Source organism: Pteropus medius, unplaced genomic scaffold (assembly GCF_902729225.1).
Source record: "Pteropus medius unplaced genomic scaffold, Ma_sr-lr_union100, whole genome shotgun sequence".
Classification (NCBI taxonomy): Eukaryota; Metazoa; Chordata; class Mammalia; order Chiroptera; family Pteropodidae; genus Pteropus; species Pteropus medius.
The window spans coordinates 12837398-12849845 of NW_024351073.1; the positions used below are offsets into that span (position 1 = coordinate 12837398).

A 12448-nucleotide genomic window follows, 5' to 3' on the forward strand; every position below is an offset into this window, starting at 1 on the left:
TAAACGAATACACAGATAAGCGAACAGATGGGAAGAATAGACAAATCTTTCTTCCGGAAGAATTTTAAATAAATTTTGTAAATTTATTTTTTTCCTTAAACAAGTAGACTTTAACTCCCAGCCTCTGAGTGTGAGCTGTGTGTAGGGACTTGCTTCAAAAGGCACAATATGAAAAGGCATGCTGGTGACATGCACTCTTAATATGAAATGATGAGAATGACACTACCTCTATGATCTTCCTCCCGAAATCAGTCCAATGAAAAAACTTAGACCTTCTGTCTCTCTCACCCCCATGTCTAGTCATGAGAAAAAAAATGAGACAAATTCCACTTGAGGGACATTCTGACCGTTACTCTTCAAAACTCTCAAGGTCATCAAAAATAAAGAAAATTCGAGAAGCTATCACTGTTCAAAGGTGGCTGAGGTGATATAAGGACTAAATTTAACGTGACATTCGGAATAGAAAAAGGACATTAGGAGAGAAACTAATGAAATCGCAATAATGTATCAGTGTTGGTTCATTCGAGTTCACGCATCACGATAAACAAAAGTTGTGACAAATTAACCATTGAAATATAAAATGCTAACAATAGGAAAAATTGAATGTGGTGTGTACAAGTACTCTGAACTAGCTTTGAAGTAAATGGAAAATATTCTAAAATAAACATATATTAGAAAAAAATTGACATTACATCTTTGTGTATGTTTGTCTTTCCAGCTCTGTTTGGCTCTATTTGGGAATATAATCCATTTGGAACTCAGTAGCACTTTGGAGTTTTAAAGAATGCCAGCCTTCTTAAAGGTAGGTGACATTTAAATATTATCAAGACATATGCTTTTACCTCTTGATAAATACTTCAAAGTTCTTTTTAAAACTTCTTTACTTTTCAAAATATTCATTTTATTATAAATCAAAATATTTATATATTTATATGCTTATAGATAGTTGACAAAAACATGACAAAACCATGAAACTTAAGTAACCATTTATTTTAGCAAGAATTCTATATTTTTAAGCTTCTTTATTGTATTTTTCTCACTGTTTCAATTGACCTTCAGGTTTGAGAAGACCTAGTGGGTATGTGCTAGGCCCTAAAGACAGAAATTTATTTTCTCTTTTTATATTCATTTTTTCGTGACACTTTGCCTACTCCCTTATAATTACTGGTGTTATTTTTGTTAAATTGGTTGCATATGTCTCATTTCAAAGGCAAACCTCAGGTGAAGCTGTGACACAGGAAACAAAGAGATGATGTCACACAATTTTTTGTCTTTATTAATATTAATATGGCAGAATTTAGTTCGCTTGTTTCTCAGGCAGGCAACTGTAGGCTCCTTTTCCTTTGCTGATGGCAGAAATCTAAACTCTCAGATTTAAACACAGTTAATCTCTGGCAACAATAATTAAAGCACTGCCTTGACACTCCCTGCTTGCTAATTGTAGCATCTATTTTTAGGCTGTAGTCAAAACAAGCTTTATATTCTTAGTTCCCAATCAGTGATCAATTAAGATTAATCATTTATATAATAGCTCAGAAAGAAAAGGTTAAAGACATAAGGCAAACATGTAATTAAACTAATGTGGCTTTATAGATCTTGCTGTGATATTTGCTCAAATTCTCTCTGCATATTCATTTCATTTTATCCATTCACTTTATCCTTCAATTTGTTCTCATCGGTATTCAGAATTCTTTTTTTTTTTTTTTATGGTGACATTGGTTAAAGAAATCCATTAAGTTTCAGCTGTACACTTTAACGGTAAGGCATATATATGTTTACACTGTGTGTTCACCACTCATAGTTAGATTTCTTTCTGTCACCACATATTTGACCTCCTTTACCCCATCTTTCCACCCCCTCCCCCCTCACCCCTACCCTCTGGTAACCAGTAGTCTGTTGTCCATGTCCATGAGTCTTTGTTTGTTTTCTTGTTTGTTTGTTGCTTTTAGGTTTATGTCCCACATATAAGTGATACCATGTGATTTTCAACTTTTTCTGTCTGGCTGATTTCGCTTAGTAAGATTATCTTGAGGTCCATCCATGTTGTCATAATGGCAGTATTTCACCTCTTCTTATGGCTGAGTAATATTTCATTGTATATATGTACCAGAGCTTCTTTAGCCCATAATCTGTCATAGGACATTTGGGTCGCTTCCATGTCCTGGCCACTGTGAATAATGCTGCTATGAACATCGGTGTGCAAATATTTTTTTGGATATGGGTTTTCAAGTCTTTGGGGTAAATACCCAGTAGAGGGATTGCTAGATCATGTGGTAGATCAATTCTTAGTTTTCTGAGAAACCTCCATACTGTTTTCCATAGTGGCTGCACCAATTTGCAATCCCACCAGCAGTGTATGAGGATTCCTTTTTCTCCGCATCCTCTCCAACATATGTTATTACTTGTCCTGTTGATTATAGCCATTCTAACAAGTATGAGATGGCATCTTATTGTGGTTTTGATTTGCATTTCCCTAATAGTTAGCAATGTTGAGCATCTTTTTAGTTATTCAGAATTTTCACATAGAAAATACCTTACTTTTACTTTATAAAATCATAGAATGATATAATAAAATAGTAATATGTGAGAATATTGAACATATAGATGTCAAACCAAACAAATTTAGTATTAACTAATATTTGTCTTTCATCAAATTTAATTTTAGACAGAGTAATGCTTTGGAGTCTGTTTATAATCTTACCACCTTCTTTCATAAAACCTTCTTTTTTCTTTCTTTATTTACTTTTGTTAAATTTATCAGGGTGACATTGTTCAGTAAGATTATATAGGTTTTGAGTATACGATATGGTAATATTTCACCTTCATATTGCATTGTGTATTCATTACCCGAAGTCAAATCTCCTTCTGTCACCCTGTAGTTGACCTCCTTTACCCTTATCTGCTATTAATTCTTTTTAAATTAAAAAAAATAATAATCTATTTCTCCTTTAAAATTTTACAAAATTTACTGTTTGTTTTACTGAATTATCACTTATATCCATGATTGCCTAATAAGTAATTAGATTATTTTATGATAAATCACGCAAAAATAAAAAAGAAAAGAAATTATTATCTTTTTCATATTATCAGACAACACTCATTATGTATAAAATATTTTCTTGTTCCAATATGAAAGATGATATGGTCGCAGAGACGTTGGGATGGGATTTTTTTTTTTTTTTTTTTTGCATGCTATGGTTGAAAGAAAAGGGAAAACACAGAAAGGATACTGGACTTTCAAGAGAAATGGAGACAAATACAAGAAGAAGAGGATATAGATGTATAAAAAGCATGAAGATATGTAATATTATTTTATGTTTGGTGAATTGTAAACCATTCGATGAGTTAGAGAATGCAATGTATGTCAAAAGTGAAGATAGTTGGTAGGTAAATCTTGAAGAGTCGGCCCAATTGATGAAGTATCTTGAATGAAATTTAAAAGTGCATCGGGGCTGTGGGCTTTGTGTTTTATGTGAATTAAACTTTATTTATTGCCTATTTTGAATGTAGAGGAATAACCTGATCAGAGCTGCTGTGTGTGTGTGTGTGTGTGTGTGTGTTTAAGAAGATGTTTGCCAGAAATGTGTTGGGGGATTATATTTTTATAGATGTCTAGTCTTTTGGAAGCTCCAATTCAATCTTATTTCTGTCTATTTCCTATAGTTTCTTACACAATTATTTATATGTGATCACTATTCAAATGACATTGCTTTATTTAGAGACATTTAAATATTTTAGGGTTTTAACTAAATCGAATCTTTCAGGAATCCTTTTATACTTTACTTCATTGCAATGAGTAAAAACAATGTGGCCATAAAAGGAAAGTTTTGTAAATGAACATCGAGGCTGACACAGAGGCCAAGAAATCTAAGATCCATGTTTTTGAAAAAAAGTCTTTAGGGCATTGGTATGACTATCAGGTCCCAACGCTCAGGGAACACCACCTCTCAGCAGTGATGAGGTAAAACAGAAAGTGATGGCAACACAGAGGGAGTAACAAATCTGCTCAGCCAGGAGTGGATTTGAGCATTGCTGGTATTAGCGCTCATAGCGTCCTGCTGCGTTGACAACAGGGTTCAAAAAATGAATTGCAGAGCCATCTGTTTAAAAAAAGAAATGTACTTTGTAAGGCATTGCTAGAAATTATTTTGTAAATTTTGTAAGTGTAGTTTTCCCTTGATGGGTTATTATCTGGGCTGTAATTAGCACATCTGAAGAAAATAAATGCTGGGATATTTTTAATTTTGAGTAATTGTCAAAAGTTAGTCATTTGAGACATGTCTGTTAGGATTTCACAATGGACTTGTCTTTGGGAATTATGATTTATCTACACAGAATAATAAGCATAGAAGAGAAAGGAAAATACAGAGAAAGTTGACTTTTTCAACTTAGACTCTGGTAGGCTTCTTATTCAGGAGAAATAATTGTTTCAATTACTCATGATTGCTGCAAGCTTCCTGCATTATTAAAACAGATTTACTACGAGTGGTATCAGTAGAAGAAAAACAAAATCTAAAAAAGATGCTCTAATCCATTGCGAATTTTCCTTTGTATGATTTTCTATTTCTCTACTCAATATTATCTTAAAGAGCTATAGGCCACAAGATACTCTTAAAATCTTGCACTCTGAGACTCAAAGGTCACTTATATATGTCTTTATTCTATGACACATATTTTTAGTTATTTTTAAAGGTCACCTTTCTTCTGTGAACCTAAAAATGGTATTCCTTAAATAAAGAAGAAGTATATAAATGAATGGGAGATTCTGTTTTCTAGTTTTAAGATAATCCTGTTTATATGTCACACTATTTCGATGTTATGTGACAAGTCATAATCTAGGTCATTGTGCTATCGTTCAGGTTAGTTTACAATTTCTTCAGTATATAAGCAAGTAAAAATGCACATTGTTTTTGTTCTAATAAAAAAAAAATCCTATAGGAGAGATGAAGAGAATGCTCAGTTATGGTCTATAGGACAACAATCCATAATTTACTTTGCAGATGTCTGTGTAATTTAAGCAGCAGGCAGAACAACCACACAGTTGTAGCTGCTCTGGGGAAAGGATACCAAGAGGCTCATAAATCATGGAAAGGATTAAAAGCAATGAGCATTCATCTTCTTAACCTCGTAAAGGCAATATTGGAAAGCCAAGGATTAGAACACAGGGAGAGCACGGAATCTGTCTGCAGGGATAAAAAGTGTCAGAGTTTTTAAGGATTCTCTCAATTAGCATTGATCTGACATTTGCAAGTCAGCAGAATATAATTTTAAAGTTGATTAAAAAAGGCTTCAAAATAAATTGAGTAAGTGATAAGATATATTTCTAGGGTATCTGAAAAGTGGACTCAAATTATATGGAAATGCTAAGCTTTTTCTTAGATTGAAATAGGTTTCTTCTTGGACAGTATCTGCAAAATAACCTTAAAATATGCAATCCAAAAGAACTTCATGTTTAGCTAAACATGTTTACATAGTGAAATGCCATGAGAAAACCCTAACTTCAAATAGTCAAATGAAGGAGACACAGACAGCTGGGTCTCGCATATAACATTTAGTAAATAAATGGCCTGTTACTAATTGTTTAGATTTGAAAAATTATTCTAATTAAAGGTTTTTATATGTAAATGAATCAATTGTGCACAATGAGAGCTTTTGCCTTTTTCCTGAAGATAGAAACTTTAATTGAATTTTAAAGGTTTTGAAAAATCCTAATTTGTTTATTTTCTCAGTATTCTTTTAAATCGGGTTCATAATACAACTTGGCAATTGACAGAGCAGAGAATAATAAAATTACCTACATTAGGATAATTCTGAATATTTTAAGGAGACACAAATTGATTCCAGTTTCTGATTCCCTAGTTCAATATCAAATATCTCTTGGCAGTGATTCTTTTAACGTAGCCAATACTCAAATATTTATTTTAGTTAAGGGAAGCTTTGGTGTGGCTAATCCAGAATGACTGATAATTAAAAATGTATATTTATATTTAGAATTGAAATGTATTTTGTATTGATATTTGAACATGATTACTGACATTTTGGAAAGATGCAACTGATCTGTCTTTGAAAACACACCAGAGTAATGTAGCAGATAATGTAATTTGGGCTACTTCTGCGCTGAGTGTGCCCTATTCTACATTCTATTTTGGGGACAAATAACCTTTCTTTCCATTTGCCAGGAAATGCTATATTACTCCAATTTAGTTCAAATATCTTTTTAGCTGCCACTTTTCCTTCCTGTGGAATAGTGGATAAGTGTCACATGCTTTGATACTAGCTTAGCTAATGATTTTAGAGTTAAACCACTTGTTATATTGTGTATCACTGCATTCAGTTGTTCCTTTATCTAGTTTCTAAGAATACTGTGCTGTGTTTAGCAGGAACAATTCAAGAGAAGATGGGTATAGAACTTTTGAGACTTAGCTGGGCTTTGCCACCTAAACTAAGACTGGTACGATAATAAATGTATGGGGGAAACTTAGTGTATAATTTTAGACTACAGATAGATAATAACGTTGACTTAATAATATCAACTGCTGTTTAACCATAAAATCTTTGCTCCTAGAATCTACTAAAAACCAATAAGCAATCATTTAAAAAGAGTAAATATTTGCTTCTATGTTTACATATCTGAGATATTTTTAAAATAATGATTAAATGAGTAGAAGTGAGAGAAATGATAATTATATATGAAGTATAGCTTATTAGCAGTTTAAATGTTCTTTTACATTTAAATACCTCTGTAAAGTGGGTGGCATGACAAAAAATGATTCACTTTGCCACTTTTCCTTAAAAACCTTCTCCCTAGTTTACATGAAGCATCCAATTCTTGATGGGCAACGTGTGAATTATAAATTCATGGATTAATTTACTCAAAACTAGTTATTGAATGCAGTCTACATATTTTTTTGTGTCAAGGCCTGTTCTCTGGATAGTGAAAAAAATCTATGAAATGCGTTTACTCACCACATTGGTGCTTACATTCTAATGAGTAGAATTGAAGCGAATGATTAAATTATATAACATTCAAATTATGTATAAATCAGTATGTAGAAAATGATCAATTCTATGCAGAAAATAAGCTGGGAAGAATGATAGGAACTTTATGTGTTGTACAGGAAAGGGGAAAGTATTTTGCCAATTTTAAAAACATGTTTAGAGAAGGTCTTCCTGATTAAAAAAAAAAAAGAAAGAAAGAAAAAAATTGAAAAGATTTGAAGATATGGGAACAATATATGAAAGTATCTAAAGAAAAGCATTCTAAAGTAACCTGCAAACTCCAAGTCACTAAGGTTGGAGCTATTCTATATTACATGCACAGTTGAAAACCAGCAAGAGGACCAGTGTGGCAGAAAATGAGAAAGAATAGGGAAGGATTGTGAGAAGTGAGGTCCTGCAGAGAGCAGGCCTTGTGAGGCAGTGTAAGGACTTTGCTTTTTCCTGAGTGAGACTAAAACACATTGGATGGGCCTGAAAAGAGCAGCGTCATCATGCATTTTATCTTTTAGGAGGACTTCTCTGGCTGATGTGTGGACGATACACTATAAAGGCATAAGGGTGTGTTAGGGAATCCTTTTTAAGGCAATTACAGCAACCCAGGTGAGCAACGATACTAGCTAGGAACAGTGATACGGCAGATCAAAATGGTGAGAAGTAGGAAGATTGAGATTGGGTGATGTAGCGGCATATTATATGTGTGATATGAGAAAATGAAAGAGGCCCTGCGTGACTCCATGGTGTCTGGCCTGTGCAAATGGAAGATGGTTTTGCCACTAACTGAGCTTGTGAAGTCTGAGCTGCCTTTACATATCTAAGAAAAAAAGATGACTAGGCCATTGAAAATTTTCATATGAAATTCAGGAGTGAGTTCTCTCTAGTATATAAATTCAATGACAGTTGATCTATATTTTTTAAACAAATCCTTAATACTTCCTACATGTCAGGCACCATTCTACGCTTTCTGCATGCATTAGCACTTTTAATTTAATACTCATAACAACCTTATGAGACAGATACTATTAATATTGTCCCCATTTGGCAGGTGAGGAAAATAAAGCTAAGAAGATAAATTCATATTTTCTAAGATTGCACAGTTGGTTAGTGGCAGAACTGGGATTCAAACCTAGGCAGTATAGCCCTAGAAACCATACTCTTGCATATTACTCTACTTTTACAATAAAATGGTTTAAATAACTTGATACAGGATTAGACCATTAATGGAGCAAATTTGTGGAAGAACAGAGATCCAAGAGCTAGACTCTGGGGTACTGTAGTGAAAAATCAGGGAGGTAAAAATCAAAATTAAAAAAAAAAAGTTCAGTGCATGAGGAGGAAGAAGAAAAATGAAGTCCTCTTGAGATCAAGTGAAAGAAGTATTTGAACCGAGTCAAGAGCTGTGATGAATCAAAAATGCTCTGTGCTGAGAACAGACCACTGGAATTCATAGCATGGACTGCGTCATTTACACCGACAGGAGCCATGTTGAGGGGTTGCTGAGCAAAACTTTGAAGAGAAAACTATGGAAATAGAATGAAGACAAAGAGAATGACGTTAATTTTCAGTATCAAAGGCGGGAGCTTGAAAGGAATTTTTGAGAAAGAATGGATTTTCTATATACCTTAGTTTCCATTTAGTCTTAAAGATAGGTATGGTATATAAAATCATGAAGTTGCTGTTATATTTCAGTAAAGATGAACTTGGAGTCAAAAGACAGCAGCATAAGTGATGCTTTCAACAACTAAGCCACGAGCCTTATTGTCCTGTGGTTGATTGAGAAGATATGACATAAGGGAATTAAAAAAAAAAGGTTTCTTCCCCTTGCTGCTGGCTAATTTTATGGGGAAACATGTTAATGAGATGGAGAGCAGGGATCAGTTTGGCTCAGGATATGAAAGGTGATTCATTTCATGGGTTAAGCTAAACATATCAAGGGCAAAGGAAACTTTGTTCATTGCTTTTGGGCACTTAAGAAGACACCTGTGTAAGATGACCACAGCAAAATTCTGCAGCCTCTGGAGAATTTTGAGGTTGGAGCAGCATAGTTAACAGAGGAAAGGCCTGGCTGAACTGAGAAGAACAGATGCCATATTTATTAGCTGAAAATATCAATAATATGTAACAAGTATACTCATGGGAGCAATTTAACATAACATACCTCAAAAGATACCAGCCACCCCACAATGCAAGATCGACTCTGTGCCAGGAAATCCTCTTCCTTCCAACAGTGTAAGGTCACAGGAGCCCCTTTTAAATACAAGCAATGGCACAGGTAAAATATTGGGGGTGGGGGGGCTTGCGGATTACTTATGTGTAATAGCAGTTCATCTTTAAACCGTTTGAGATTTTTATGCTAATTTCAAAGCAAATAGAGATATGCTTATAAGTCATGGCTCAAAATTTGCAAGAAACATTTGTCATACATATTTCAAATTACCAAATTACCATAGTGACACTGGTTGAAATAAATCTACATTACTTTTTACCACTTTTCCCAGATCATGTAAACTCAGAGACAAAAAAAAAAATCCAATTTTTATGCATCAAAATTAGGAGAAATCCCATCATTCACCATATGATTAACAGAGTAGTGTCTACTCCACTGGGATTTTTGGGCTTCCTAGGTAGTTTAGATTTTAGTGGTTAGATGTCTTGGATGTGACACTAAATTTTAGAAGTTACAAGCATAGACTTTCTGCTGAATTGTCTAGATTCTAATCCAGCATAGCCATTTATTAGTAGTATGATTCTAGACAAGTTATTTAACCTTTCCATGCATCATTTCTTTTATCTGTAATATAGAATATTGGAGATCTAACAGTGGTATGAATCTCATAGGGTTGTTATAAGGATTATATGATTCAATATTTGCATGTACTATTTGTAAATACTTAGAATAGTGTCTGACCTATAATAGATCAATTTAAGTGGTTTTAATAAATAGGTTATGTATTTCTTTGTTTTTCTATGGGATTTGAAAGGATTGAAATGCTCTCCTTTTACTATATTCTTTGATGCCAGAAATCCATGGGCCCTTTTTCATTTTGAACCAGCTGACTCCTTTTGCAGGCATTTAAACGATTCATACTCAGTTTATATTTTTTTCATCAATTCCACTATATTCTCAGTGTGTGTTTTTTCTAAACTTTTTTCTCTCATATTTCCAAGTTTATTTCTGTTGTTCTGCTAATTAATTCATTAATCATTTAATGAAATGTCTTAAGATGAATATCTATTTCATATATATATATATATGTATATGTATATACACATATATATACATACATGGATATGTGTGTATCTCCCAACTTGTCAGACTCTTTTTATATGCATGCTATAGGAAGACTTCACTGTCACATGGAAGCTGACACTTAAACTGTGGATAGACACAAGGTCCTTATAAATGTTAAACCATGGTACATAATACATAAAGCCCCATAACCCTGTTAACTGAATTAAAATCTACAAAAATAGATATTTTTTAGCTTTTAATAATTTTTTCCCTCACACATAGGCTATGGACATAGTCAATGTTCAAAGATTCTCAATGAACATTTTTAAGAAATATTTCCATGAAGAACAGTAGACTCCTTTAAAGTTTTTGCTGCATATGATGAAACAGATGGAGAAATTCATTCTTTAAGCATGATATTTATTCCGTCTTTCCATGTTGTTTAAAATCCATTCTTCCTCTTGCCTCTAAGGGATGCCTGTCATCTAAGCACATGTTTGAAACTAGATAGGAGGCATATGTCCTGTGCATCCCCTGGGTCTGACAGAAGGGGCGAAATATAGGATAACTGCTTCTTCAGACGAGCAAATAGGAGTTTCCTTTTTGCAACTGATTTTCCTTCCGAAGTGCAAGATGCTCCGTCGTAGCCTTCTGATAGTTTAATTACAAGTGCAGTTCTTGTCATAACGATATGGGTCTTCTTAAAGCTTGGGAATATTGGAACTTGACATAAATGTCTCTGGAGTATAATTATGCCTTAAATTGAATTCTTCAACCTTATTGCAGAGTACTCCTTGTGTTCTCAGAACAGCAATAGGTGTTTCTAGGGATAACTTTACCCTGACCTTATATGTCTTATAAGGTTCTTCATGGTCTGTTCTTTCTTTTGCAGCTTTATTTAGAGTCTCTCTCCACCCTGTGCTCCATGCTAAACCATATAGACTACAAAACATTCAGTTTCTTAGCTACAGTCCTATGCACTCGCGGGAGCTTCCTATGCTCAAAGTCTACCCAGAACTCCCCTCTCCCTGCAGACACCTACACACACACCTTCTCACTCTGGATCAATCTCACTGCTCACAACTTGGATATGAGTCTGTTCTTTATACCTTTCTAATCCTCAGAATCTGTGTCAGATTCCTTTTGCTTGGCCATCTCATCACATTGGTTTATTGACTATTTACTCATCTGTGTCTGATATTAAATTACAAGTTTCAAGCTCCCCTGGCCTCATGTCAGGCTCTGTCTTCACCCTGCCCAGTGGCCCATTCTCAATCCACTGTATTCCTGTCACACCAGCCTTATTTCAATTATTCAGGCTCTCTTCCCACCTCGAGGTACCTATATACTTTTCAATCTTTAAAAGAACAGCTTTATCTTCTTCTATTCATAATTACCTTGCAAAATTTTATCCAAGTTACAGACTATCTCACTGGATACTCGTTGAGGGAAATAGTAAATAAAAAAAGGACTAATCTAATCTAGATAATATGAACATAAATCATAAGCAATGATTGCATTGTATTAGATGTTCAGTTTATAATTTGGGTTTAGAGGTATGATCATCAGTGACTTAGGTGCCCAGAAGAATTAAGTTTGATTCGAAAGTCTACTAATTATGCCATAATACTTTAAATGGGATTCAAAAAGTTCAGTCATATAAAATTAGCCATTGCATCACAGCAAGGGAGTAAAGGCTGGAAGATGGGAGTAATTGTTAGTCACATTATACCCAAAACTATGTTTCAAGGGATACATTAACATGTTGACTGACTTCAACAGACCAGTATAAATCCAGGATTCGGTAAGAGATAACAGCAATCTCTATGTTAAGCAGAAAGCCAATTTTATACAGAAGTACATGTTTAAAAATATGTTTCTTAGTGTGGGAGAACTAGGTACTATCCAAGCCCCCTGAAATGAGATTCATAACATCATCAAAGGAATGGCCAGCCAAAGGATTTTTCTCCCTTGGGGCAGTAAGGAGACTAAGGAAAAGGGGACTGCCTCTCTAGGACAATATCAGCATGTCAAAATCCATGGATCAAGAATCCACCACAGCACAGGTAGCTGCAGGAACATGTGACCTTCACTGTAACCCAGGTATCCAGAAGCTACAACCGGAAGTGTTGGCTTAGACCCTCCTGCCAGATTGATGTCAGTAAATGGAATTATTTGGCATCACTGCCCTCTCTCTTCCTGCTTAAATTTGTTCCTAGC

At 34.3% G+C, this 12448-nt stretch overlaps 1 protein-coding gene across 1 annotated transcript in view; it reads left to right on the top strand.

Annotated features, from left to right (window-relative positions):
• The window catches only part of CDH12 (cadherin 12), an 843825-nt gene that overhangs the window by 286405 nt on the left and 544972 nt on the right, over positions 1-12448 (top strand). The window contains exon 2 of the mRNA XM_039842741.1: positions 719-802. The gene's annotated coding sequence lies outside the window, so the exon portion shown is untranslated. The remainder of the gene's footprint in view (positions 1-718; positions 803-12448) is intronic.